Source organism: Giraffa tippelskirchi, chromosome 1 (genome assembly GCF_054371585.1).
Source record: "Giraffa tippelskirchi isolate mGirTip1 chromosome 1, T2T-mGirTip1v1.2.pri, whole genome shotgun sequence".
Taxonomy (NCBI): domain Eukaryota; kingdom Metazoa; phylum Chordata; class Mammalia; order Artiodactyla; family Giraffidae; genus Giraffa; species Giraffa tippelskirchi.
Genome location: NC_137275.1, coordinates 102,379,392 through 102,406,100, shown reverse-complemented (window position 1 = coordinate 102,406,100; position 26,709 = coordinate 102,379,392). Strand labels below are relative to the sequence as shown.

The following is a 26,709-nucleotide window of genomic DNA, read 5'->3' as shown; positions in this document are numbered from 1 at the left end:
CTCCTCTGTCCATGGGATTCTCCAGGTAAGAATACTGGAGTGGGTTGCCATGCCCTCCTCCAGGGGATCTTCCCAACCCAGGTCTCCTGCACTGCAGGTGGATTCTTTACCAGCTGAGTTACCAGGGAAGCCCCTAAGTGTGATGATCCTACATAATTCGAGGTTATGTTATGAAGGAAAGAGCAGACCCTTTGTCAGTCCAATTGAGAGAGGAAATTAGCAGCAGTATTTTCACAGAGATGCTGTTACTCACAGATTTGCTTCCAGAATGGCCTGAGAACAGTCTGACAACAGCAGCTGAGCTAACGTCTAGAATGGGCGACAAGGCATTCTGCATTTCAGCTCAACGAACACAAAACAAGGCTCAGTATTAAAGAACCCACCTGCCAAGGCGGGAGGCACAGACTTGGGTTTGATCCCTGGGTGGAGATCCCCTGGAGGAGGAAATGGCAACCCACTCTAGTATTCTTGCCTGGGAAATCCCATGGACAGGGAAGCCTGGCGCATGACAGTCCGTGGGGTCAAAAACAGTCGCACATGACTGAGGACCGAATAACAACAACATGAATTAAACGCATGGCTGCTCAGGTGCGAACGGCCGGTGAGGAAGGCAGACAGGCAGGAAGTCAGAAGCAAGTCCGGGCTTTCAGTCTGGGAGGGTCTGCAGGCTGAGAAGGCCTCCCTCCCCTGGGGGTAGAAGCTGGGAAGGGCAAGATCTTTTGTAAAACATGTTTATTGGAGTACAGTGGATTCAAAGGCAAAATCGTTTGAAAAGCAGATTTTTCCTATAGAAAGGGATTCCTGAGAGAAACATTCCAAGCAAGAAATGTGATTTGGATTGCTTATCTACAGTATGACTTACTGAACAAATAATAAGAAAAGGTTGTTCGTACTGCGATTGCATTTTACTATCACAGGACTGCATTGTCTGAACTTGACACTCTGGAATTTAACAAAACTCATGACTCGTGGGTGAGGGCCTCCACTGCAACTGAAGCTTCTGTTGAACTCATACATACTGGACTGGAAAATTCGATGCAGGCACGTTTTCCTTGTAGTCATATACAAGCATATTGCTAATAAGTATTATTATTATTGCTAATAGTATTTCAAAACTTCTGTAACAGCTGTGGATTGCTTTACTGGAAGAGCAGGGCAAACATAACTGCAGGATCACTACTGCACAAGCACTCAGGGCCAGCTTTACCTCCAGGGCTCTGTGCTGAGGACCATTTACTCAAGCTTTGTCGTTGTTTAGTCACTCAGTTGTGTCCGACTCTTTTCGACCCCATAAACTGTAGCCCGCCAGGCTTCTCTGTCCATGGAATTTCCCAGGCAAGAATACTAGAGTGGGTTGCCATTTCCTCCTCCAGGGGATCTTCCCCACCCAGGGATTGAACCCGCATCTCCTGGTTTGGCAGGCGTGTTCTTTACCACTGAGCACCACCTGGGAAGCTCTTACTTAAGCTTTCTGCACCTCAATTTTCCTACCTGTGAGATGGGCGATATGGGCTTCCCAGGTGGTGCAAGTGGTAAAGAACCCACCTGCCAATGAAGATTAGACATAAGAGACGTGGATTCCTTCCTTGAGTCAGGAAGATCCCCTGGGGGACGCCGTGGAAACCCCCTTCAGTATTCTTGCCTGGAGAATCCCGTGGACAGAGGGCAGAATCCCATGGCTGCCGGCAGTGGGATCGCAAAGAGCTGGGTATGACTGAGCAACATAGCACAGCACACAGCACAGCAACATGGGTGGCATAACAGCACCTGTGTTAGATGAGTCTCTCGAGGATCACTTGGCAGGTAAAGCTCTGAGAAGACCTGGAGCACAAAACACATCTGGGAAAGTGAACTATTATTAGCAGCTTTATTAAGTAACTGTGCCAGAGTTTGACGGAGAAGGCAATGGCACCGCACTCCAGTACTCTTGCCTAGAAAATCCCATGGATGGAGGAGCCTGGTAGGCTACAGTCCATGGGGTCGCTACGAGTCGGACACGACTGAGCAACTTCACTTTCACTTTTCCCTTTCATGCACTGGAGAAGGAAATGGCAACCCACTCCAGTATTCTTGCCTGGAGAATCCTAGGGACGGCGGAGCCTGGTGAGCTGCCGTCCATGGGGTCGCACAGTCGGACACGACTGAAGCGACTTAGCAGCAGTAGCAGCAGCAGTAGCCAGAGTTTGAACCCAGCTAATGCAGAAGCCCTGGCTCTCAACATCCCAGCACATGGCTTCTAGAGAGGAGGTTACACAGACACACACACAAACACACACACACACATGTATATTCGTATATGTGTGTGTAAGTATTCATAACATTTATGAGCAAATTTGAATACCAGCAAACGTTCCATGGGTAGAAATAGAAATATATTCTCGTATGTGAATACATTTTCTTTATCTGTAAACAGCTTCTACTGTGCTGAAAAGTTTTTCACAATCCCACTTTCTTCGCCAGTTATTGCAAACTCTGTTTTTTATGGCACAAGTCCTCCAAAGTGTATTGTACTTGTGTTATCCTGCTCCTCACCTCTGAATCTCCCTGGCTGCATCCTACCTGGGCTGTCACCCACCCCCTCTACCTGCTGGGTCCTGTGGAGGTTGGCAGTGACCTCCATGACCTGACCTATACCCCATTCTCTGCCTTCTCTTGCAGATATATGGGTGAGGTCTTGCCGGAGTTCTGCTCCAGCTGGTCCAGGGGTTCCTTCAGGAAGGACGGCGTCAGTGATGCGAAATGAGAAGACACAGCAAATCTTAGAGTCTCCAAGTGTCTCCTGACTTTGTTGTTTTCAAGACAGCTTTTATATTTTTAGTGGTACATAGAAACAAATGTAACATGTAGAGTCATACCAAATCAGCTTAATGGCTCAGCAGTTTTGACCCTTATCGATGCCGTTTGCATATCTTAGTTACAAAAAGTTTCATTTTGTTTACATCATCTTCTGGCCTGGGGGCCTGCTAACATCTTGTGACTCTATTGATAAGGGTTGATCAGCCAGAACACTTTTGTATCAGGCACAGCAGGAAAGAATTCATCAACAGAAAGTTTCAAAGTAAAACCCGTTTTCGGTAATCTATCCTAGCCTTGAGCCTAACAGAAAAGAATGTGGTCCCATAAAAGCATAGAACAGCAAGCTGAAACAATGTAGCGCAAAGGTCATTTCTTAGCAAAAATCACCAGCTGAATTAACAATTGTCTTATTATTTGTATTAAGGCTAAGCTTTTATTTTTATAATTCTTAAACTATTATATTTTTATTATGTAGGCTAAATATGTTAAGAGGAAAAATATAGCAAGTAAATATAGACTAAGTAACAGTTTCATAAAGCAGTGTTTCTTATGTTTTCTAATAAGCCCTTTCCTACGAAGGGCTCTGTGCCCATTGGGGCTCTCTGTGCGGAGGCTCTTAATGCTGTTTATTGTTAAGGAGCAGTCATGCACATTAGCTCCAAAGGCACAGGTATTTTTATCAAGCAAACTAATATACTAGTAAGAGAAGTGTCAATTAAAATACTCTATATCCTAGATAATCTTATAGGGAACTACCGTTCAGGGGCCGTAAAGTTTTCAGATTGATCTATTTGAGAAGAGATCAGGAAAGGCCTTCTACCTAAGCCGCAGAAAATAAGAAGAGGTTTATTAGAAAGATAGATATCATCTTTAAGGTGAGCACTGAGGCAGCCTTCCGAGAATTCCCTGAGGCCTGAGTTGCTCTGCTCATCAGGTCTTCTCCTCATGACTCTGTCATGGGTGGGATCTCGTGAGCTGGCTCCCGGCACTCATGGACTGTAGCCCGCCAGCCTCCTCTGTCCGTGGGATTCTCCAGGCAAGGACACTGCATTGAGTTGCCATTTCCTTCTCCAGGGATCTTCCCGACCCAGGGATGCAATCCATGTCTCCTTTGTCTCTCACATTGGCAGGCAGATTCTTTACCACTGGGCCACATGGGAAGCTCATTGCTATTAACAGTGATTCTCAATAATAAAGTTAATAGTTACTCTCTTTTTAGTTTTATTACTTTGCTATATTTTGCTATGTAATGTTTTTTCTTTCATGTGGGATCTTAGTTCCCTGACTGGGGATCAAACTCACGCTCCCTGAATTGGAAGGCAGAGTCTTAACCACTGGGCCACCAGAAAACTCTCTACTATAGGCTGTTTTTGACGAGGCGTCTTATCATTATAAATACAGAATTGTGAGATCTTAGATTGAAAGGGTTAGAAAATGTAAACGCCATGAAGACAGGCCCAGTGGCCTTAACCCCAGCCTCAGCCCCAAGCTCCTTTGTCTGACCAAGGCTTAGAGCAGGTCTAACAGAGCTGCTTTGTCAGTGCACATTGGGTGCCTACCCCTCCCTCTGCTGAGTGAGCACTCAGACTCTGTCTGGACCCTAGTGATGCTGAATCTGTTCTTTTCAGAGTGGTCTCCCCACAGTCATCTATTTATTCTGAATATTTGAAATATCCATCTAGGATATCTCCCATTTACTGGTATCTTAGTTTAATAATCTTTCATAGTAAATAATCTTACTTAATCAGTTTTTTAAAAACATAACTTTATCTCTTTATTTTTGGCTCCCCTGTGGGTTTTCTCTGCTTGCAGGGAGTGGGGACGGCTCTTCATTGCAGGGCTCAGGTGTGGCTGTGATGGCACCTCTCGCTTCAGAGCACAGGCTGCAGGCGTGTGGGCTCCAGCTGACGCAGCCTCTAGAGAGCAGGCTCAGCAGCTGTGGCTCCCAGGCTTAGTTGCTCTGGGGCATGTGGGATCTTCCTGGACCAGGGATTGAACACGTGTCCTCTGCATTGGCAGTCAGATTCTTACCAACTGCACCAACAGGGAAATCCCAATAGTAAATAATCTTAGAATTCTAGAATGATAAATAGAAGGTGACCTTCCTTATGATTTTACTTGATGATGACGTTTAACTCCAAAAGAGAGTATCCATTCCCACCCCACCCATGAATTTGCTTAAAAAAGTGAAAAAGTGAACTGAGTTTTTTGAGAAATCAGAGCAATTCAAATTCTTATTCTAGTTGCTGTTGCATTAGGTAGAGTGTTTCCCAATGAATTCCAAGAAGGTATTCCTAGCACTGGAATTTAGATGTAACATCATGAGGGTCATTTCCCTGGCTTTTCTCTAATCTGGAAGGAGGACAACTGACAGAAGTTTAAGGGAGATTCTTTGTGCAATTAGTCTTCAACATGAAAGACTATTATATCTTCCTTTTTCTGAGAAGTGGCCTCAAACAGGAATCTTCTCCGGTGCTGGAGGAATTCTTGCTGACACACTCAGAAAGGCTAGGCAAGCAACTTGCTGGCATAATTGGCAAGGATGTTACATCTCATCCCACTTAATATAATTAAATCTGATTATATATAATGACTCCCTTCCACGGAAGAAGTTTCCTTGAAAGGTTAAAAACACTGATGGCTGGGAGTGGAGATTTCACTTTCCCATGTTGACCACAGGTAGAACTAATACTCTGTTGAACTCCTGTATCCAACATACTTATTCAAATATATATTCCTTTTCCCTCCTCAAATGCATTTAACTTCTCACCAAAGAACTATAATCAAGATGAATCGGTCCCAAAACAGAACCACATTTTCCTGTAAAAACCCCACATTCTTTCTCTGGGTTTCCCTGGTAGCTCAGATGGTAAAGAGCCTGCCTGCAATGCAGGAGACTCGAGTTCCTTCTCTGGGTCAGGAAGATGGCCAGGAGAAGGATATGGCCACCCACTCCAGTGTTCTTGCCTGGAGAATCCCATGGACAGAGGAGCCTGGCAGACTATATAGTCCATGGAGTCACAAGGAGTCAGACAGGACTGAGCCAGCAACACTCACTTTCTTTCGCTATTACTTTTATCTTCCTATTCTCTTAATATGTAACTTAACTTGATTCTAATAAATAACAAGAGGTGACTAAACTCACTGAAAAACTTTGGCGTTGAAATTTTGTTGGGTAAAGTAAGCAAAAGGGGAAAAATAGAGCAACAATTAAGTGGTCAAAACAACGTTTTCCTGACTTCCCACCAACCTTTCCCCAGTTCTTCCTCCTTTAATCTCTCAGAGATGTGTCTGCTTTCCTGACTATGAAGTAGGTAGAGTCATCTTTAAGCTCTTAAGCAATAGCTGCCCATCAAAGAGAAAAAGCCCATGTCCTCACAGGGACTCGGGGTCCATTCATTTGGCTTTATTTTCCTCTGGCTTTTGTTTTAACGTCCTGCCTCCTGAGTCCTTCTTTGCGATCCTATGACATACCAGTCAGCCTCCTATTAAAGAGCCGTTGCTTGGGACTTCCCTGGTGGTCCAGTGGCCAAGAATCTGCCTTCCAAGGCAGGGGATGTGGTTTGATCGCTGGTCGGGGACCTAAGATTCCACGTGCTGTGGGGCACCTAGTCCCGCTCACCCAGAAAGGCAGGGCTTTATTCTTCCTGAGATGCTCTGTCTACATGGCTTCTCTTCCATCTTTCACTTCTCTACTTTGTTTTCTGTTCTCCCAGGAAAAAAGGAAGCAGGTTGACCATTGCTTATTTCTCTCCTCATTTACAACTGATAGCACCTAGATTATCTTGTAGTTCCGTATTATGTTCTGAGAAAGCCATGCAAAATAGAAACAAGTTGATATTTAGGTTTATCGATGATTACCTTTTCTACCATCATCATGAGATTAATTTTTAACTTCACAATAAGCCATAACATAAGCAAAATAAACAACTGGAAAATAACTTTTAGTAAAATTCTTAATAAAATACATACCTCCTGAACAAAATTAAGGAAAAGCACTGCCCTGGATTTATATGATAATTGCATTCCTGGAAAATTCACTATTGTTAAAAATTACCCCCACATACATTATTTCTATATATTCAGTGTCGTTGTTGTTTAGCTGCTAAGTTGTATCCAACTCCTTGTGACCCTTTGGACTGTAGTGCACCAGATTCCTCTGTCCATGGTATTGCCCAGCAAGAGTACTGGAATGGATTGTCATTTCCTTCTCCAGGGGATCTTCCTGACCCAGGGATCAATCCTACATCTCCTGCATTGGCAGGTGGATTCTGGATTCTTTACCACTGAGCCATCACCGAAGCCCAAATATTCAGTGGGAGTCTTTCAAAAGTCATGTGGGTATGAAATGTCCTTTTTTTTTCTTTTCTTGGTCAGGACTGTCCAGTGTTTCAGAGAATTTCTAGTATCCTTGACCTACTCACTAAATGCTAGCAGCGCCCCTAGATATTATGACAATAAAAGTGCCCCCACCAGATTTCCAAAATGCCCACCTCCAGGAGATGGTGTTACCTTTACTGACAGCCATTGCTCTAAAGGAATTTGGGTGGAGTGTTCCTTCCCTGACTTTGGGGCCAACAGTCCTTCTGAGCAAAAGCACAATAGTTAGCATCATGCGCTTTGTCCTAAAGGCACAGGTTGTAAGGGAGCTCAGTTCTTGCCCTTTGTAACTGACGCAGGGTGAGATGAATGTGCCCCCACGTGCAGACATATTAACGGAATCACTGATGCTTTTCCTGCTGACCATGTAGGCTCTATGAGTGTGATTTTCTCCATGTGGAATTTAGGGAGGAAAAAAAAGGGAGAAAAGGCAAAAGCAATCTTCTTTTGCTACATATGTCTTAGCCCCATTATGTGTGAAAGTACTAAATTTACAGGAAGGTCTAAGTAACTGCAAACAAGATGAGGAAAATTTCCTCCTAACAGGCAAGGCATAATCTCCCTAAAAGGGACCTTGAAGGAGACTTATTCAGCCGTACATTTAGGGTATTTTGCTGTCAGGGGAAACTAGAGGAAGATTTGAGGGCAAATGTTAACCTGAAATGCACACACAGCTGCATGCAAATATCTAGGGCACAATTTCGCTTTAGTTAAGTGAAAGACCTTCTTCATCCTTCTTGCAAAGTTGTAGCTCTTGGTAATAAATAAGTTTCTTTCTGAATGATCAGGTTCTCCTCCTTTAGTCTTCCCATTTTTTTAGCTTGCCCCCCTCCCCCAAACATTCTTGGCTATCGAATCCTTGTTTATCAGGAGGGCTGAAGATGAATAATTTTCTACAACTGTAACAAGCTATTCCTTCTGGATGCCCCAGACTCTTCATCTATAATATAGGGAAGGAAGTTTGAACAAGACTCTTTAATGGCCCTTCCAACCAAGAGCTTCGGTTTCAGGGACCTTAATTCTAGCTGAATGACCCTGTATTTAATAGCAAGGATATTCTTCCAATACATGGGTAAAGTGACTGATTTTTCCAGTAGGAAATGAGGTGACCCCCCCACATTCAAATCACTCTTCTGCCATTGTTTATCTCAGGTTAGTCTCATCTCTGCAGCGTTATCATCTGGGTTTGAATCTCAGGCGGATTCCTCAGTAGCTGGGTGACCTTGAGGCAGTTACTGAGCATCTCAGAGCCTCAATTTCTTCAAGTGTGAAACAGACAATATTGGTTTCTATAGAGATCTTATGAGGAGTAAATACCTGTGAACATATTAGCTGGTCACCATCATCCCCAGCATATGGTAGGACTCAGCACCATTTGACTTTTTTTAAAAAAAAACTATTTAAAAAAATTTTAAAGAATTTATTTATTTATTATTTTTGGCTGTGCTGGGCCTTCGCCGCTGCGCGGGCTTTCTCCAGCTGCGGGAGCGGAGGCTACTCTTGCGGCGGCGCTCAGGCTCCAGGCGCACGAACTGCAGTAGCTGGGGCGCACAGGCTTAGTTGCCCCGTGGCATGTGGGATCTTCTTGGACTAGGGATCAAACGTGTATTCCCTGTGTTGCCAGGTGGATTCTCAACCACTGGACCCCCAGGGGAGCCCTTGACTTGCTATGTGCATCCCTAGTTCCCAGCATGTGGGGGACATGCATTCAAAACTCAATGACCTGAATAAGGTCACTTCCATCCTGGCCGTTTCTCCAAACTCACTGTTTCCTATTGCCGGGGCTTGCTGTAAAACATTGTCTCCAGTCTTTCAGAGATCCGGATTTTTAATGAATTTCTGAAATCATACTGAATCTGGCATTGCCTGGCTCCGCCAGGTACGGTGGAGCATTTTCCCAGTCTGTCATTTGCGGCTCTGCGGTGGTTCCGCCCACACATTCCGGAAGTTACCCCCGCACAGCTTCACAGCACAGTCATTCCACTTCGTCCATACCTTGAGAGAGGGGTGCTCAGGGTTCCCATTAAAAGGCAACAAATGAAGGCCCCAGTCTTCCCATCCACCACAAATATATGGACTTTTTAACCCTGGGACGATTTTACCTTTCTGTTATAGAAATGATAAGTGTTGTGGGCTTCAGTTTTCCCTAAATTGAAAGAGCTCTGTCATATCCTTCAAATGCTAAGGGCTGCTCTCTCCCTTCCCAGAACAAGTACATTCATACTTAGGGCAATTTCAAATGTGACTCTGCAGCAGGCCAACACTGGAGCTATAGACTGTTTTGTGCACCCTCAAAATCCATATGTTGAAGTCTAACCCCTTCTGGTTTCAGAAGGGTGGAGCACCCCATCAATGAGATTAGTGCCATTTACCAAAGAGATGCTGGAGAGCTCCCCTTCCCCCTCTACCATGTGAGGACATTACAAACAGATGGTAGCCTGTGAACCAGGAAGTGGGCACCCAGGAGACTCCACACCTGCCCATGCCTTGATCTTGGACTTCCCAGCCTCTGGAATGCACAGAAACAAACGTTTGTTGTTATAGTCATCCAGCCTACAGTGTTCTATTACAGCACCCAGAATGGACGAAGGCAGCTAGGGTAAAGGGAATGTGACACTGGCTTTAGGTGCAAAACCCAAGAGGCCACCAAAAAACCTAGTAATCCAGATAAACCATACTTTATTTTATAAAATATTTTTATTTATTTATTTGCACTGGGTCTTGGTTGCAGCACGTGAATTCCTACTTGGTGGCATGTGGGATCTGGTTCCCCGACCAGGGGTTGAACCTGGGCCCCCTGCCTTGGGAGCATAGAATCTTAGCCACTGGACCACAAGGGAAGTCCCCAGATAAATGATATTTTAATGCAATAGTTTTAAAAGTCAAAAATAATTTAAAATCCCATGATGGGACTTCCTGATGGTACAGTGGCTAAGAATTCACCTGCCAATGCCAGGGACACGAGTTGGCTCCCTGGCCCAGGAGGATCCTACATGCTCTGGGACAACTAAGTGCATGAGCCAAACTGCAGAAGCCCACAGGCCCAGTGCTCAGCAGCGAGAAGCCACTGCAATGAGAAGCCCACGTGCTGGAACACAGAGCAGCCCCACTTGCTGCAGCTAGAGAAAGCTCAGGCAGCCGTGAAGACCCAGTGCAAAAAAAACAAAAAACAAAAGAAACCCATGATGAATGAAAAATCAAAATTTTAAAGAAAGATCGGGTCAAGAGTAGTGTTAGGGTGAGCCATTAGTTAAAGGAATTAATAATAGTAATTGTGCATTAAAAATATTTTGTTTATCATGGATGTTTTGGTGTTAATTTTGATTGAAAAATACTACATTATAATGTGATGTACCTGGATAACTGAATGCTTTGGCATTGTCTTCCACCCTTAGATTTTGTGTCTGAGCTTGTATTTCTCTTCTCTCATGTTAGTCTTTGCCCTGAAAAGAGGGTCATCCATTCCTCTTTACATTGTGTTCAGGAAACTTCCTTTGCTTATCTTTCGACCACTAAAAAAAAAAAAAAAAAAAATACACTACAGGAATCATTCTTGAGCCTTGGTCAAAGATAAGTGGCAGAAGTATTTGGTGCGTGGACCACAGTCATTGGCTGACCTCCGCTCTAGGCCAAAGCCAAACTACCCAGCTCTTAGTTATGAGACAATCCGAGAATGTCTTTCAGCAAAATGATTCAAAGTATCTTCTCGAAGGTAATTTAAAAATGTGAGTTTCTTAGATGAGTCAGGATTTTTATAAAGAGATGTAGAGAGAGTAGATTAAGAGAACCACAGATTTGTTGTTCTAAATAGCCAAGTTACATTAGGTGCCCCCTCTCAACCTTCTAACATTGTGTAATTATCTGTATGGAGCATTTAAATTGCCTGTAGTTATGTCTGTTTTCTCGTCTGGACTGACAGTCTGTGATGGCAGAGGTTCTTGTACTCTTGACTCCCTGGACAAATTTGGTGCAAAGCAAGGTTATAATGAATGTTTGATGAATGCATAAACACATATTTACATCCCAAGAAATATAGCAGAAATTTCCGTATTTCAGGCTCACCAACAAATACTATGTTTGTCAACATAAGCACAGTTTTGCAGCAATTTATGGAGACATTAATCCACTAAGAAAAATAACATTGTTTCATTCTTCAGAGGTGAGATAGTCTAACATCAATAGTAATAAAATAATCTTTTGTCTGATGTAAGTTATTAACTACTCGCCATAAAATCAAAAATAAAAAGAAAGGCTTAAATGGTTATATCTTGCTTTTAAATGGATAAAATAAAGTATTTCCAAATTTTCTGAATAAACCAAGAATCTCAAAGTCTAAATTTACTAATAAGCTGATTTTTTACAGGAATCAGTCACTTTGTTAACATAAGGAAAGATCCTGGGTCAGGTACTTCAACTTTAAGATCGATGCTGTTCAATTATTTAGTAATAAATCCTCCTAGAGCAGCATTATACAAGCACCGTGCCTTTAAAAACATAGGATTGGAGGGAGATGAGATGGCAGCTTTTTGATCAGATGAGACTATGCGGGGAGGTGATAAATTTCTGTAGATGCCGGTAACGCTGAATGCCACTAGAAATGATTCTAGTATTTTATCTATACATTAAAAGCTAAATTGCAAAGTATTTGGCATCTTTTCAGCGCAAAAGCCATCTTAGGGAATCCTCATTCCATCTTAGGTAAAATTCTAAGGTCAGTACAGAGGACAGAAATCATCTGCAGGGTGAACTAACTGTGAAAATCTCTTTAGGAGGGCATCCTATTGGAAACTGACATACATTAGGTCAATGATTCAATCTGGCCACTTCTGCTCTTGGGTACAAAGAGATCTCTGTTTTTCTGTGTAAGCATCCCAAGAAGCAGTTGCCTTGTATTTTTAGGCAAGGCTGTAGAAAAGGGAATTCTGCGTCATTAAGCCCCAGCGAGTCTGATGGTTATACGGCGAAAGGCAATGGAGAAGGGAGACGGAGAAAGAAACAACAGATCTGTGTTTCTTACATGATTCTTACTCTGGAATGATTTACTCACTGGTTGGAGGGGGCAGTTGCTTGCACTGTTGCAGGCATTTCTGACGCTCTGTGAATTGACCTCTACTTGGCCACCTTGCTGCATTAATTAACTCACATGTTCCTTCTGGAAAGCATCCTGACTCCTTATGCCTCCACGCTGAAGACTCCAGGCTGGTAGACTAATCTCTAGTTTTCCTGCACACTTCTATTGAAGCTTGGTGCTTGCCAAGTGTTCACTTTGTTGTCTTAAATCTGTTCATGGTAATTGTACTTGCTATTATAATTATACCATTTAATTAAGCATTATATAAACTGATAAGTTGTAAGTGTGAAAAGAGAATTATCTCTATGAAAACTAAGTTGAACACCTTGGAAAAAAATGATAAAGGCAATCAGCTAAAAGATGCTATCATATTAGGTGTGAGGGAGACAAATGTTAAGACTGAAAATATCATACAAATCTAGAAGTCTGAAATCAAAGTACAGTAAAAGTCTTTTGAGGTCCTGCAGCATTTTCAAGAAACTGCCATTTATCTAGTTAAGTTCCATAAGCAGCATAGGATTGGTCAGCTTGCAGTTGTCAGTATCTGCACCACAAGAAGAAAGAAGAAATGCTCAGAGACCATCCCCTGAACTCCTAGAGTAGCCACGCTGGAGGGCGCGGCGGTGCCCTTGGTGCTGGAGGTCATGCGAATGGCACCCTCAGAGTTGAGCAGTGTGCAGCCTGAGGAGCTGTAGATGGCGCTCCTGCTGATGCTTGCCAAAATCAAAACCGCCTCATTAACCAATCATACCCACGGTCCTGGAGAGTATGTAGCAAAGCAGATAAACTCCCAGACGTGATTGGTGGGAGTGAAAGTTATCTAGTTCTTGAGAAGGGCAGTTCTACCAGAAATTAAACACTATATGCACTTCGAGCAAGGCTTTCTTCTTCTAGGAGGTTATTTTTTAATTAATCGATTTTACTTTTGGCTGCACTGGGTCTCTTGCTCCCCGTGGGCTCTCTCTCGCTGGGGCGAGTGGGGGCTCCTTCCTCGCTGGGGCGTGTGCACCTCGCCGCGAGAGCGTCGCGTGTCGGGCACCACAGGCTCTCGAGTATGCAGGTGTCTGTAGCTGCCACCCTGGGCTCAGCAGTTGTGGCTCATGGGCTGAGCTGCCTCGTGGCATGTGGCATCCGCAGACCAGGGATTGAAACCAGAGTCCTTTGCATTGCGAGGTGAATTACTGACCAGTGGACACCAGGGAAACCCTAGTAGGTCAGTTTTAAGAAATTCTTGGGGCTTCCCTGGTGGTCCAGTGGTTAAGACTGCACACTTTCCCTGCAGGGGGCACAGGTTTGATTCCTGGTTGAGGAACTAAGATCCCACAAGCTGAGTATCAGGGCCCAAAAAGAGAAAAACAGCAATTCTCATTCATGTGCATGGAGATACATGTTCAAACGTGTCCATTTTAGCAGTGGAGAAAAATCTAAATGCCCTTCTTCCTCCAATCCTTTGATATTTGAGCACAACCAAAATAGTGTGGCTTATGGAAATTCAGACTGGAAGAGACACACAATGACCCTGACCTCAGGGAGCATGCCTTTCTGTGAGGTCTCAGATAAACAGCCAACAGATGCACAAATAAATATGTATCATGATATCAAAAGGTCAATAAGGCCATGGAGACATTATTTATGATTCATTTTGGAATTCTATTAAGCCATAACAAAAGAATGACATAACCAATTTTTACAGATAAAAAAATTATCAAAATATTTTCAATTCTTTCTCGGAAAATAAGTCACACCGCGGTGCAATGTGAATCGTAAGATCACAGCTATGAACAGTCTGTGTCCGTGGGCGTACATATGACTCGACTGTACAGAAGGCATCTGAGAGTGTATGCATTGGAATAGAATGGAGCTATGTCTGGGGTGGGGGTCTTAGTGCTGGGAGAGGGCGAGGGCGTATATGTGAGGTGGGTGGGGTGGGGAGTGAGAACAAGGGGAGGGTTGATACTCTGTTTTGCCTTATTGCATCTTCCCATTCTACTTTTGTGTTTGAAAAGAAGAAATCTATGAGCACTAATCAGTGCTTCTCTAAAGCTGATAACTGAGTAGGGCAGTGAAGAAAGGAACTCCTCTGTCCTGATGCAGGACTGAAAAATCTAACCTTTCTAGAAGGCAAGGTCAACAGCTTTAAAAGCTCAACTTTTTGAAGCAACAATTTGACATCTAGGAATTTAGCCTAGAGAAGTAACTCATGGTGTGGAAAAAAATTTAAATAGAAGAATGTCCATTTCAGGTTTTTTGGCTTAGAAAATTTTAAAAATGATGTCCACATAGAGAAATGGCTAAATAAATTATGACAGCTCCTAAGGGATATTACACAATTCAAAATCTTCTTTTGGGGATTGTGAACATATAAATGCTCACAATATTGCAAATTTGGGGAAAATAGTAGAAAACAAAAACAGACCACTTGGCATAATCCAATATTGTAATAAAAATAGAATATGCCTTTGAGGAGGACATGACAGGCCACTCTAGTATCCTTGCCTTTAGAATCCCATGGACAGAGGAGCCTGGCGGGCTACAGTCCATGGAGTTTGCCAAGAGTCAGACACTGAGCACACACCACACCCAAATACAGAAACTATAATGCCTGCGAGGTTGGGTTCCGCCGGGAGCCAGCTCACCAGATCCCACCCATGACAGAGTCATGAGGAGAAGACCTGATGAGCAGAGCAACTCAGGCCTCAGGGATTCTCGGAAGGCTGCCTCAGTGCTCACCTTAAAGATGATATCTATCTTTCTAATAAACCTCTTCTTATTTTCTGCGGCTTAGGTAGAAGGCCTTTCCTGATCTCTTCTCAAATAGATCAATCTGAAAACTTTACGGCCCCTGAACGGTAGTTCCCTATAAGATTATCTAGGATATAGAGTATTTTAATTGACACCTCTCTTACTAGTATATTAGTTTGCTTGATAAAAATACCTGTGCCTTTGGAGCTAATGTGCATGACTGCTCCTTAACAATAAACAGCATTAAGAGCCTCCGCACAGAGAGCCCCAATGGACACAGAGCCCTTTGTAGGAAAGGGCTTATTAGAAAACATAAGAAACACTGCTTTATGAAACTGTTTCTTAGTCTATATTTACTTGCTATATTTTTGCTCCTAACATATTTAGCCTACATAATAAAAATATAATAGTTTAAGAATTATAAAAATAAAAGCTTAGCCTTAATACAAATAATAAGACAGTTGTTAATTCAGCTGGTGATTTTTGCTAAGAAGTGACCTTTGCGCTACATTGTTTCGGCTTGCTGGTCTATGACTTTATGGGACCACATTCTTTTCTGTTAGGCTCAAGGCCTAGGATAGATTACGGAAAACAGGTTTTACTTTGAAACTTTCTGTTGATGAATTCTTTCCTGCTGTGCCTGATACAAAAGTGTTCTGGCTGACCAACCCTTATCAATAAAGAGTCACAAGATGTTAGCAGGCCCCCAGGCCAGAAGATGATGTAAACAAAATGAAACTTTTTGTAGCTAAGATATGCAAACGGTGTCCACAAGGGTCAAAACTGCTGAGCCATTAAGCTGATTTGGTATGACTCTACACGTTACATTTGTTTCTATGTACCACTAAAAATATAAAAGCTGTCTTGAAAACAATCAAGTCAGGAGACACTTGGAGACTCTAAGATTCCCTGTGTCTTCTCATTTCGCATCGCCAACGCCGTCCTTCCTGAAGGAACCCCTGGGCCAACTGGAGCAGGACTCCGGCAGGGTTCCTGCCTTATTAAAACTGTGCTCTCCCCCTAAAACTAACAATGTTGTAAGTCAACTTGACTTTAATTTAAAAAAAGCAAAAATCTGTGTTCTCAGAAGTTACTCAGCTCTACTCTTTTCCCCTCTGGAATGAGACCCTTACTTAATGGAAGAAAAAGGAAGATGCAGAGGTTAGAACTTAAATGTCAATTACACGTTCCTAGACGCCTGCGCGTCAGGCCATTGAGGTTTGACCCATCTCATTTTCAAAGGGCTGAGCTCTGTCGCTCACTCTAAGTTAATAAAAATTACATAAGAAATATTTTCAGTATGTACAGAGCAGTCTATATGTTTTATGACAATTTCCAACTCTCTGGTTGTAAGTCCAGCGCAGCGGCGGGCAGACGCCGCGGCGTCCCGCGGGCCGCCGCCAGGGCACGCGTCCCCGGGGTGCGGACGCGCACGCGGACTCGGCCTCGGGCGCGAGCCGCCCGTCCCGACGGGGCGAGAGCCGCCACGGGGGAGGCGCGGGCCGCGGACGCGCGGCGGGGAAGGCACCGCAGAGGGAAGGGGGGCCGTCCGGGCGCCGGGAAACGCCGCCGCCAAGGGCAGGACGGCGCACGACGGCGGACCGAAAACGCGACCCCACCACCCCCGCGGGCCCCCGCCGCGCGGCGCGAGACCGTCCCCAACCCCCCCCCCCGACACCCCAGGGGCAGCGACCCCCAAAGGCCGCTTGCGGCGCGAGGAAGCTCTCCAAGGGGAGGACCCATCACGGAGGCCCGGCAGGCCGGGGGCCTCGGCGCGAGCTCACGTCCCCTTCTCTCCTCTCGCGGGCGGCGTCCCCCTGGCCGCGGAGGCGGGGGACGCCGTGTCTGCACTTAGGGGGACGGAGGGCACGGCGGCCCTGCGAGGACACCCCCCAGCCGTGCGACCCCCGGGGAGGCGTGCACACGACACGGGCACCGGGAGAGGCGATTGATCGGCAAGCGACGCTCAGACAGGCGTCCCGGGGCCGCAAGTGCGTTCGAAGTGTGGATGATCAATGTGTCCTGCAATTCACATTAATTCTCGCAGCTAGCTGCGTTCTTCATCGACGCACAAGCGAAGTGATCCACCGCTAAGAGTCGTTCGAGGTGTTCGAGGGTTTCGTTTCGGCGGGAGGCCCGCCCCTGGCACAGCACAGCCCTCCCGCTTTCCCTTCCCCGGAGGTGGGGGCGGGGGGGTTGCCTCTGGCCGGCCAAGTCAGACAGAAAACAGCAGACCGGAGGGGTCGGGAAAGGTTTCACACGACGGGGCGTCCGGCGCCAACCCGGTAGGGCGGGCTCGGACACCCCACAGGCGCCCGGGGGTTCCCCACCCTCCCCCAGGGACGCGGGGGGTCGGGCGCACGCAGAGCACCGCACACGGCCACAGCCCGCCCACACGACGACCGCCGGGCAGGCCCCCTCCCGACGGCCGCGGCGGCGGCGGTGACCGTGGCGCGCCACCCCGGCCCCTCGGGGGACGGCGGAGTCTGGGGGAGACGGGGGAGGCACCTCCCGACTCCCCGCGGGCCCGACCGCCGCGACCCCGAGGCGGACGGGCGACCCCCCCCCAAGGGGTCTTTAAACCTCCGCGCCGGGACGCGCTAGGTACCTGGAAAGGGGGGAGGCGGGCGAGGGGCACGGCGCGCCCCACGGGCCACCGCCCCGACGTCGACCACCACCGCGGCCCCCCTCGCGGCCGCCCGCGGGCCTCGGCGCTGCCGGCCCGTGACGCACGGGGTCCCGCCGTGCCCCGGTCGAACGCCGCCGCCCGGGGGTCCCCCGCCGACGCCAGACGACCACCCCAACGTCCCCCCGAAACGGGGCGGAGCCCTCTCCCCGTCAACCACCTCGCGGCGCCCCTACGGCCGTCTCCCCCGGACCCCGCCCTCTCCCCTCCACCCTCGGGGTGCCCCTACCCGCGCCCGCGTGTCCCAGGCACCCTTCTCCCCCACGCGCCACCGAGGGCGGGGGGGGGGGCGCCGACGGGAAGCACCGAGCGGGCAGGGGACGCGACAGAGGGAAGGGGGGACGAGAGGGCGAGAGACCCGGAAGAGACGAGACGGCCGCGGGGGGCGTGGGGGGAGGAGTGGGGGCGAGCCCCGAGGCTCGGAGGGCGCGGGGAGGCGCATGGCGACCGCGCGGCGGGCCCAGAGCAGCGGGACGACCAACGACCAGCCGAGGCAGACCGGTCCAGGGCCGGCGGCGGGAGGCGACGGGCGGGCAAGCGGCCCCGCGGCGGGGAGCCGCCACCCGTCACGCCGCACAGCTCGCGAGACGCGACCGGAGGATCCGCGACCGGGGCAAAGGCAGCCGTGGCCGGCCCACGGGGCGAAGGCACGTGGGGTGGGGGTGGGGGTGGGGGTGGGGGTGGGGGTGGGGGTGGGGGCGCGCCGAGCCCTCGGATCCAACCTCGAGGGACGTGGCGGGGAGGTCGGACGGGAGAGGGAGGGACACCGGAGACGACGCCACCGGGCGCCGGGGGGCGGGGGATCCCTCCGGCCGGGGAACGGAGGCGCTCGGAGGGGCCGGCGGGGCGGGGCGGGGCGGGGCGGGGCGGGGCGGGCAGGCGGAGGGGAGCCGCCTCTCCCGCCCGACCCCCGACACACGCCGCACGCCGCCCCCCACCTTCTCGCGCGACCCCTCGTCCCCCGAGCCCCGGAAAGGCCACCGGCCCCGGCCCCGGGGCGGGGCGCCTCCCGGACGTCTCTCTCCCCCCTCTCCCCTTCCTGCCCATCCCGCGCCCGCCGCACGGGTGGAGGAGAGGCTCTCGAGCCGGGCGGGGCGAGGCGAGGCGAGGCCGCCGCGCCGCTCTCGGCACCGACCACGGTAATGATCCTTCCGCAGGTTCACCTACGGAAACCTTGTTACGACTTTTACTTCCTCTAGATAGTCAAGTTCGACCGTCTTCTCAGCGCTCCGCCAGGGCCGTGGGCCGACCCCGGCGGGGCCGATCCGAGGGCCTCACTAAACCATCCAATCGGTAGTAGCGACGGACGGTGTGTACAAAGGGCAGGGACTTAATCAACACAAGCTTATGACCCGCACTTACTGGGAATTCCTCGTTCATGGGGAATAATTGCAATCCCCGATCCCCATCACGAATGGGGTTCAACGGGTTACCCGCGCCTGCCAATCTTTCCTCTCTTAGGTATCATGATGCAAGCCATTATTTCATTTGAATATGATTTGCTATGTTTTTTTTTTTTAAGGATTTTTAAAATCTTTGGTACTCTCTGTGAAAAGTGAAAGTGTTAGTCACTCACTCAGTCACATCCGACTCTTTGCAACCCCATGGACTGTAGCTTGCCAGGCTTCTCTGTCCCTGGAATTTTCCAGGCAAGAATACTGGAGTGCATAGCCATTCCCTTCTCCAGGGCATCCTCCCAACTCAGTGACTGAACGCTTGTCTCCTGCATCGCAAACAGATTCTTTACCATCAGAGCCACCAGAGAAGCCTGTTGGTGCTCTCTATCAGTTACTAGTTATTACTAATACATTTCAAAACGGACTCCAACACACCAGATATCAATATATCATCACTGAGACCTGCGTACTCAGACACTTGATGAGAGAATCCTTTCCCCCAGTTTCAACATACATTTTTTAAAGAAATCAAACCAGAAGCTATCCATCAGCCCCATCTCCAGGCATTTCTTGAAGACTGGCTTACGTGCTAGACCAGTAAAACTCAAAATTCTTCATGAAACCGTTCATATGAATGGTGGTATATTTCTATCCAGAAAAGCACAGCCCCGGTGTGATCCCATCATGCTCTCCCGTGTCCTATCTGCTCTGACCTGCGTGTCCCTCCATGAGCACACAGCCTCCTGAGGGCAGAAACCCACCATGTCCATGGTGCACAGCCGGCACCTGGTAGGGAACCTGGCAGATAACAGGTGCCTGCGAAATAGTCATGGAAGGAAAGAAGACATCTCAGAATGGCCACATATTGTATCTTTTAAAAAGGTTTTACTACGTGATTCATCCACTGCCATCATAATTGTGGCTATTTCCTGCTCGTTCTACCAAGTTCTGCCTTGTCCAAGATAGCAAGGACCCCTTTTCTCATCCCTCCCGATCAGTCCATCTCCCCGTTCCTCTCCCCTGGGAAGTTGAAGAGCACACGAGGCTGCTGGATGGCGGCCCTTCAAGTGATGACTAACGGTAGTAACGCAGTCTTAACTCCTCTCCCTGCATCCTGCAATGGAATATTCTTGCCTTCTCCCTCCCACTTCTAGGACACATGGTCTGCCCAGGAATCCAGCTTCTATAGAACTTGTGTCTCCTAATCTAACATCTTTCCATCCTCTGGCCTCTGAGAAAATAAAAACAGCCTCTCCAAGCACAGAGTCATATCTTTATCTCCTTATTAGCCTTTTGGATTAGTTGGCTGTTTTTCCTTCCATGTGGCTTTGGGTAGTTAAATATACAGACACCAAGCAGACTAGTATGTGGAGCCATCACTCCATGTCAAGTCATTATCATTTGTTTATAAATATGATTTCTCATGGCTGTGTGACTGTCCATTACATAGAATTCGCCATAAGTTTTTTAAAAATTCCCTTTTGCTAGGCATCATTTTATAAAGGCTTTTAAGCAATCCTGAAAGAGTGTTCTTATACTTAAACGTTTGTGAGTATCACCATTATCACTAATATTACCTGGGATATAGTCTTAGGTGTGGAGATACTAGGCCAAAGGATTGAACTTTTTCAGAGACAAAGTTCACAGGAGGATAGACTAGCTGATAGAATATCACTTGATTTGAAAGATCTATATAAAAGATATAGAGATGATAATATATGAGCAAGGATGGGCTTCCCAAGTGGCACGCCAGTGTAAGAGACATAGGAGACGCAGTTCTGAACCCTGGATTGGGAAGATCCCCCGGAGGAGGAAGTGACAACCGTCTCCTGTCCTCCCTGCCCGCGCTGTCCCTGATCCCCGGGGCGGGCACGGCGCTCGGGGCCGGAGGGGCCGCTGGAGCCGCGCGCTCCTCTGCCCTCCCGGCCGGGGCGGCAGCCGCGCCGCGTTCTCTCCGCTCGGGCTGAGCCCATGGACACCGCCCGGGGCGCAGCGGGGAAGCCGCTGCCTTCCAGGCGGAGCTCGCGTAGGACTACCGCACAAAGTAGCCCGCGACCAAGCAGGGACCTCGTGAGCACATGCACAGCGCCATGGGATCCCAGTGGTTACATTATTATTTACAAAACGTGGGCTGAGAGAGCCTGAACACGCCGTCTAAATCTCTCTCCCCGCAGCAACCCGCTCCAGTGTTCGTGCCTGGGAATCCCGCGGGCAGAGGCGTCTGGTGGGCTGTGGGTCCGCGGGGTTGCAAAGAGTTGGATACCACTTAGCAAGCGAGCGGGAGTCTCGCACCCAGCTTTATCTCTGCCTCAATCACTGTGAATTACTGATACGGCGCTTTAATTTGTCTGAATTTTCTTTTCCCCAAATACATACATCTATGAGAGTTAGTAGATGGCTTAATATTTATTTTGTGACTGGTAAAGCTTCAGCTTGAAACCATTACTTCTGTTTTAGTTTATAAACAACTATCGATATAAAAGATCCCATCAAGAAGCTCTCGTTTCCAGTTTTACTTACAGGCAAGAAACATGTTAAAAGTCAGGGATATCAAGCAAATCCATACAGGGTACATGTCTGGTCTGAATCGAAACGGTTGATATGTAAGATAATGGTGAGTAGGAGCTGTTGTAAACTGCAGGATGTGCGCCAGGTTTGAGACGATTCATCAAGAAAGTCGTGGGCAGAAAAGAAGTGACAACTTCCTTCACTTTGGGCTCACCATCTCGTTGCTTAAATGCCACCATCGTTTATCCTGCTTTCAATACCTTCTCTTCTGTTGATATGGTTCTCATCAGTGGATTTCTTTTAAAGCTTTACTTTTTCCTAAAATATTTATATGCACGAACCAGAATGTATAACCAGCAATCCATAATCAGGGATATCTTTAGCTGTGTTACAGCAGAAGACCTGGAGGACAGAAGGGAGAATTTCCCAGAGGGCAAATGAGTGTAAGTTCACAGAAGTTTCGATGACTCTTCAATATTCTTGAGCCTGGTAGTCTCAAGGAGTAAGCCTGACATTTCCATAAGTGAAAACTTTTGATTCTCCATGATAGAAATTCTTATGCTAATTAACTTACGCAAAACAGAGAAAATCAGTTTTAAGTATATATAATGAAACTACAGTCCATGGGATTCTCCACACCAGAATACTGGAGTGGGTAGCCATTCCCTTCTCCAGGGGATCTTACCAACCCAGGGATCAAACCCAGGTCTCCAGCATTGCAGGCAGATTCTTTACCAGCCCAGCCACCAGAGAAGCCCAAGAATGCTGGAGTGGGTAGCCTATCCCTTCTCCAGGGGATCTTCCCGACCCAGGAATTGAACCAGGGTCTCCTGCATTGCAGGCAGATTCTTTCCCAGCTCCAGGGAAGTCCAATAGCTCTCACCTAGAGGTGGCTTGTTGGTCAAGTGGAATGATTCTCGCTTTGGGTGCGAAAGATCCTGGGTTTAAATCCCGGACGAGCTGCTTATGGTTAGATGGTTTTGGGGCTTCCCTCATAGCTCAGTCTTTAAAGAATCTGCCTGCAATGCAGGAGACAAGGTCTCAATCACTGAGTTGGGAAGATGCCCTGGAGAAGGGAATAGCTACCCACTCCAGTATTCTTGCCTGGAGAATTCCATGGACAGAGGAGTCTGGCAGGCGACAGTCTATTGACTCTCAAGAGTTGGACACGACTTAGCAACTAGACCACCACATAATGAAAACAGCCCACGTTAAATTTGGGTTTTAGGGAGTCAACAATGTCAGGGGGCCAGGTCTCTCCAGTTTTTTCTGTGCTAATTTCATGCTCAGGTTCTACTAATGGCAAGACGGATGCCCAGAAGCCCGCCATCTACATTATTCCAACTTTAGTGGAGAAGAATGTGTGCTTCAATATTTTTCTCAGTAAACTTGTGCCTGAATCCCCTGAGCAGGCTCTGCTTTATGGAATCGAGACTGAAAGAGCAAGGAAGGAAACAATCCCGAACTGTGTCTGGAAGAAGACGTTCTCATTGTATGACCTCAGCTTGCAGAGGACAGTGGTTTCCAGGTTTTGAATGCTCGTGCCCATTGATGGATAAGGATGTTAGAATAATTCCTACTGATCCCTGTCAGAACAAAGAGAACTCGTAGAGCTTATTATTAATATTTTATTCCTTTAAAGAGTATTATTCATTTGGCTTATTTGTCCTTACTTGTGGGGCTCAGTAATTGCAGTACACAGGCTTGGTTGCTCTGAAGCTTGTGGGATCTTAATTCCCAACCAAGGATCGAACTGGTGTCTGCTATATCCCAAGACAGATTCTTAACCACCTGACCACCAGGGAAGTCCCTATTTTACTCTTTTTTTGGGATGAAGACTCACATCAAATTCGTATGGCTTCCCAAGTGGCACTGGTGGTAAAGAACCCGCCTGCCAATGCAGGAAACATAAAAGACACAGGTTCGATCCCTGGGTCAGGAAGATCCCCTGGAGAAGGAAATGGCAACCCCTACAGTGTTCTTGGCTGGAGAATCCCACGGACAGAAGAGCCTGGTGGGCTACAGGCCACAGGGTCACAAAGCGTCAGACACGACTGAGAAACTGGGCACACACGTTTATAAGACACGTACAGTGTCAAAACCTCCAAGCACACGCTTGGGTGGCATTGGGATTCAGTATTTTGGGGGGGAGTGGAGACCTGAGTTTTAGGGACTTTGTAATTGCTCTTTGCTTTAAATGGGTTAGAGGTACTTTGGGTGGAAGCCCAAGGTTAGATAATGCTGTGTCATTTGCTATGACTACTAAAATAAGACCAGAGCGAGTAGAAATTGTATGACTCAAAAAATTCATCTCCATTTCATGGATTTTTGAGGTGACCTCTTTGAAGCTTTCTGGCTCTCTGATTTCATATTCCAAAGACTAAGAATGGAAGAGGAAGGGCTATAATGTAAGGCCACAGTATAAACACAGTTGATTGCAAAGAACAATAAATTGCTATCAGAAATCAATACATTATTTTCCAAAGCTTGTCTGGGGAGAATCATTCCATCTTCACAGACACAGTGAATGTTAGCTAGATTTATAGCTGTTTGCTGGGGGTTTATACAGCATCATATTTCCAATGGATCCACCAGGAAGAGAAGCTTGGTTATTTAGCCTCCCTTTAGGGAGTACCAACAGCAGAGAAATTTCCGAGATGACGTATTGAGAGTTATAAAGGAGTGATCTTTTCCATGTACAATTAATCGGTGAATTAAAGAAAAGATTCTTGCGATAGTTCATTTAACAGTTCACTTTTAATGCTTTATTTCGCACATAGAGGTCTGGATTAGATAAATTTACTTTATTAGTACAGATAATATTAAACATTTGGGCAGTCTTGATATATGATGCTTAGTTGTATATATTTAAAGGGAAAATTTAACATGTATCAGGACACTTAAAATATAAAACATCTTGACTGCAGTCACAGAATGAACCAAACTCTAAATTATTATTTACTGAGCAGGAAAGTCAAATTTGAACAATTTGGTTTCAAGCACCAATAGTTTGAAGGAGTCATATGCTAACTACTGCATTTTTTCCAAAAAAATCCTTACTTAAAGATATTGAAAACTTTAAATACACACTAAAATCTGATTTACTTGGAATTCACTAATTTGTAGTTCATAATAATGTGACTTAGCTAGAATGACATTGACTTGTGTTTTCTATTCAAAGAAAAGTAGCTATTCTGTGTAAATGCATTTTCCCAAGGAGCATCTTATCTATTTATTAAAGGACTTGACAGCACGGAAATTGCATTTCATTGAAATAGTTTTGTAATTTACCTGGACCCCAATTAGTACAGGATTGTGATGTTTGACTATCCTTCACTTTATACCGCAAGAACATCTAGTTCAGAGTTTAAACATAATACTCCTTTCTCATAAAATAATTTTATAAAATGAGATCTTTTCCTTCTCCAAAGATCCTTCTTTTAATTTTTATACCATAAATAATAATAGAACATCATCATGTGTAATAAAATACTCACCTCTCTGGATAAACCACTCTGCTCTTATTATTTGTATCCTGAAACAGAGTCATTTATGAATTGAAATCATAAACTGTCTTAGCTCTAAGTATAAATTAAGCCAAGCCAATAAAATTTTAGCTGGCCATTCTCAACCAGTACTGTGGAGAAGCTTAACATTTCTAAAGTCCCATATTAGGCAAACTAGTCAACATCCAAGGGTATTGTGTCAGGTGAAGGCATAGCAAGGGGCATTTCTAAGACGGATTTGAATAAAAGCAAAAACATTCAAAGGATGACTTTCCAGACTAAACCGATTTCCCCATCTGAACGCACATACAGCAGCGAGAATTGCTCCCTCCGCAACTCTCTGCATCCAGAACATGAAACCCCGCTTTCAGGACAGGCATGAGGGGAAACGGGGACTTTCTCATTGTCTCAGGGACCTTCTCTGACCTTGCACGACTTTCCTCATGCCCTCAACCACGAGGTCTCTGAAACAATCTAGTCCTTACGGTCAGTCCAAGAAGACGCTCGGTCTTGTGTGGCTCACTTCTGCCAAGTCCTGTCCCTAGAACCAGAGTCGTTAGGGGAGGATGAAGGGAAAAGTGCTTTATATTCTGTTGCTATTAAAAATTACCGCAGGTGCAAGGCACACTGATTTCAATCAGTCTCCCACATACTGTGAGGACTTTGGAAAGCCTAGAAAGTTCCGAAAGCTGTAAGTTTCCATCAGACACAATAACCTAGGGCTACCATCTCAGAAGACAGACTCACAGTATTTAACAGCCCACAAATTCTTCTATTTATCTGCATCTCCCCCTCTTACTCTATAGTTGCCCTTCAGCTTGAAATTACTGATCTGTAAGATAAGGCAACATTTGGTCATTTATTCACCAAATACTTCTTGCTCTATATCAAGCATTGTGAGTAGGCATTGGAGACATATAAATTAATGTGATAGACAAAATCCTTATTGTCAGAGACCTCGTATTTCTGGGTGGGGATGTACAATTACGATAGACAAGTCTTTCAAATGAAAATCCAGAGCTATAAACACTGTAACAGACAAAGCAGGGTGAGGCTTTACCATGGTGTGGCTGACACACCAGATGCTGCAGTTAAGAAATCAGAAAACATTTTTGTGTGTTTTAATATTTCACCTTTCAAAGTGTCCCATCAAAAGTCAGGTTTATTTTTGCAAAGTAGAGGTATAAGTCAGGGTTCTCTAGGGAAACAGAACCAATGGGATATAGAAGTAGATATATAGTCTATAGATATAGTCTATATATATATAGACTATAGATATATAGTCTATATATAGACTCTTAAGAGCTCCAATACTCTGGTCATCTAATGCGAAGAGCCGACTCATTGGAAAAGACCCTGATCCTGGGAAAGACTGAAGGCAGGAGAAAGGGGCGGCAGAGGATAATAACATCCCTGACTCAATGGACCTGACTTTGAGCAAACTCAGGGAGATAGCCAGAGGAACCTGGTGTTCTGTAGTCCACTGGGGCCCAAAGAGTCGGACATGATTTAGTGACTCAGCAACAGCAACATATAGTAATAGATACAGATATAGATATAAATGTAGTTATAAGAGGAGATTTATGATAGCAGTTGCTTCATGCACTTATGCCAGCTGAAAGT

General features: G+C 46.4%; 1 protein-coding gene and 1 pseudogene across 1 annotated transcript in view; both read right to left on the bottom strand.

Moving 5' to 3' along the window:
• The window catches only part of LOC145505566 (liprin-alpha-1-like), a 488,322-nt gene that overhangs the window by 441,860 nt on the left and 19,753 nt on the right, over window positions 1-26,709 (bottom strand). The gene's annotated exons all lie outside the window — the stretch shown is intronic.
• Window positions 16,950-17,088, bottom strand: LOC145521982 (5.8S ribosomal RNA; annotated as a pseudogene).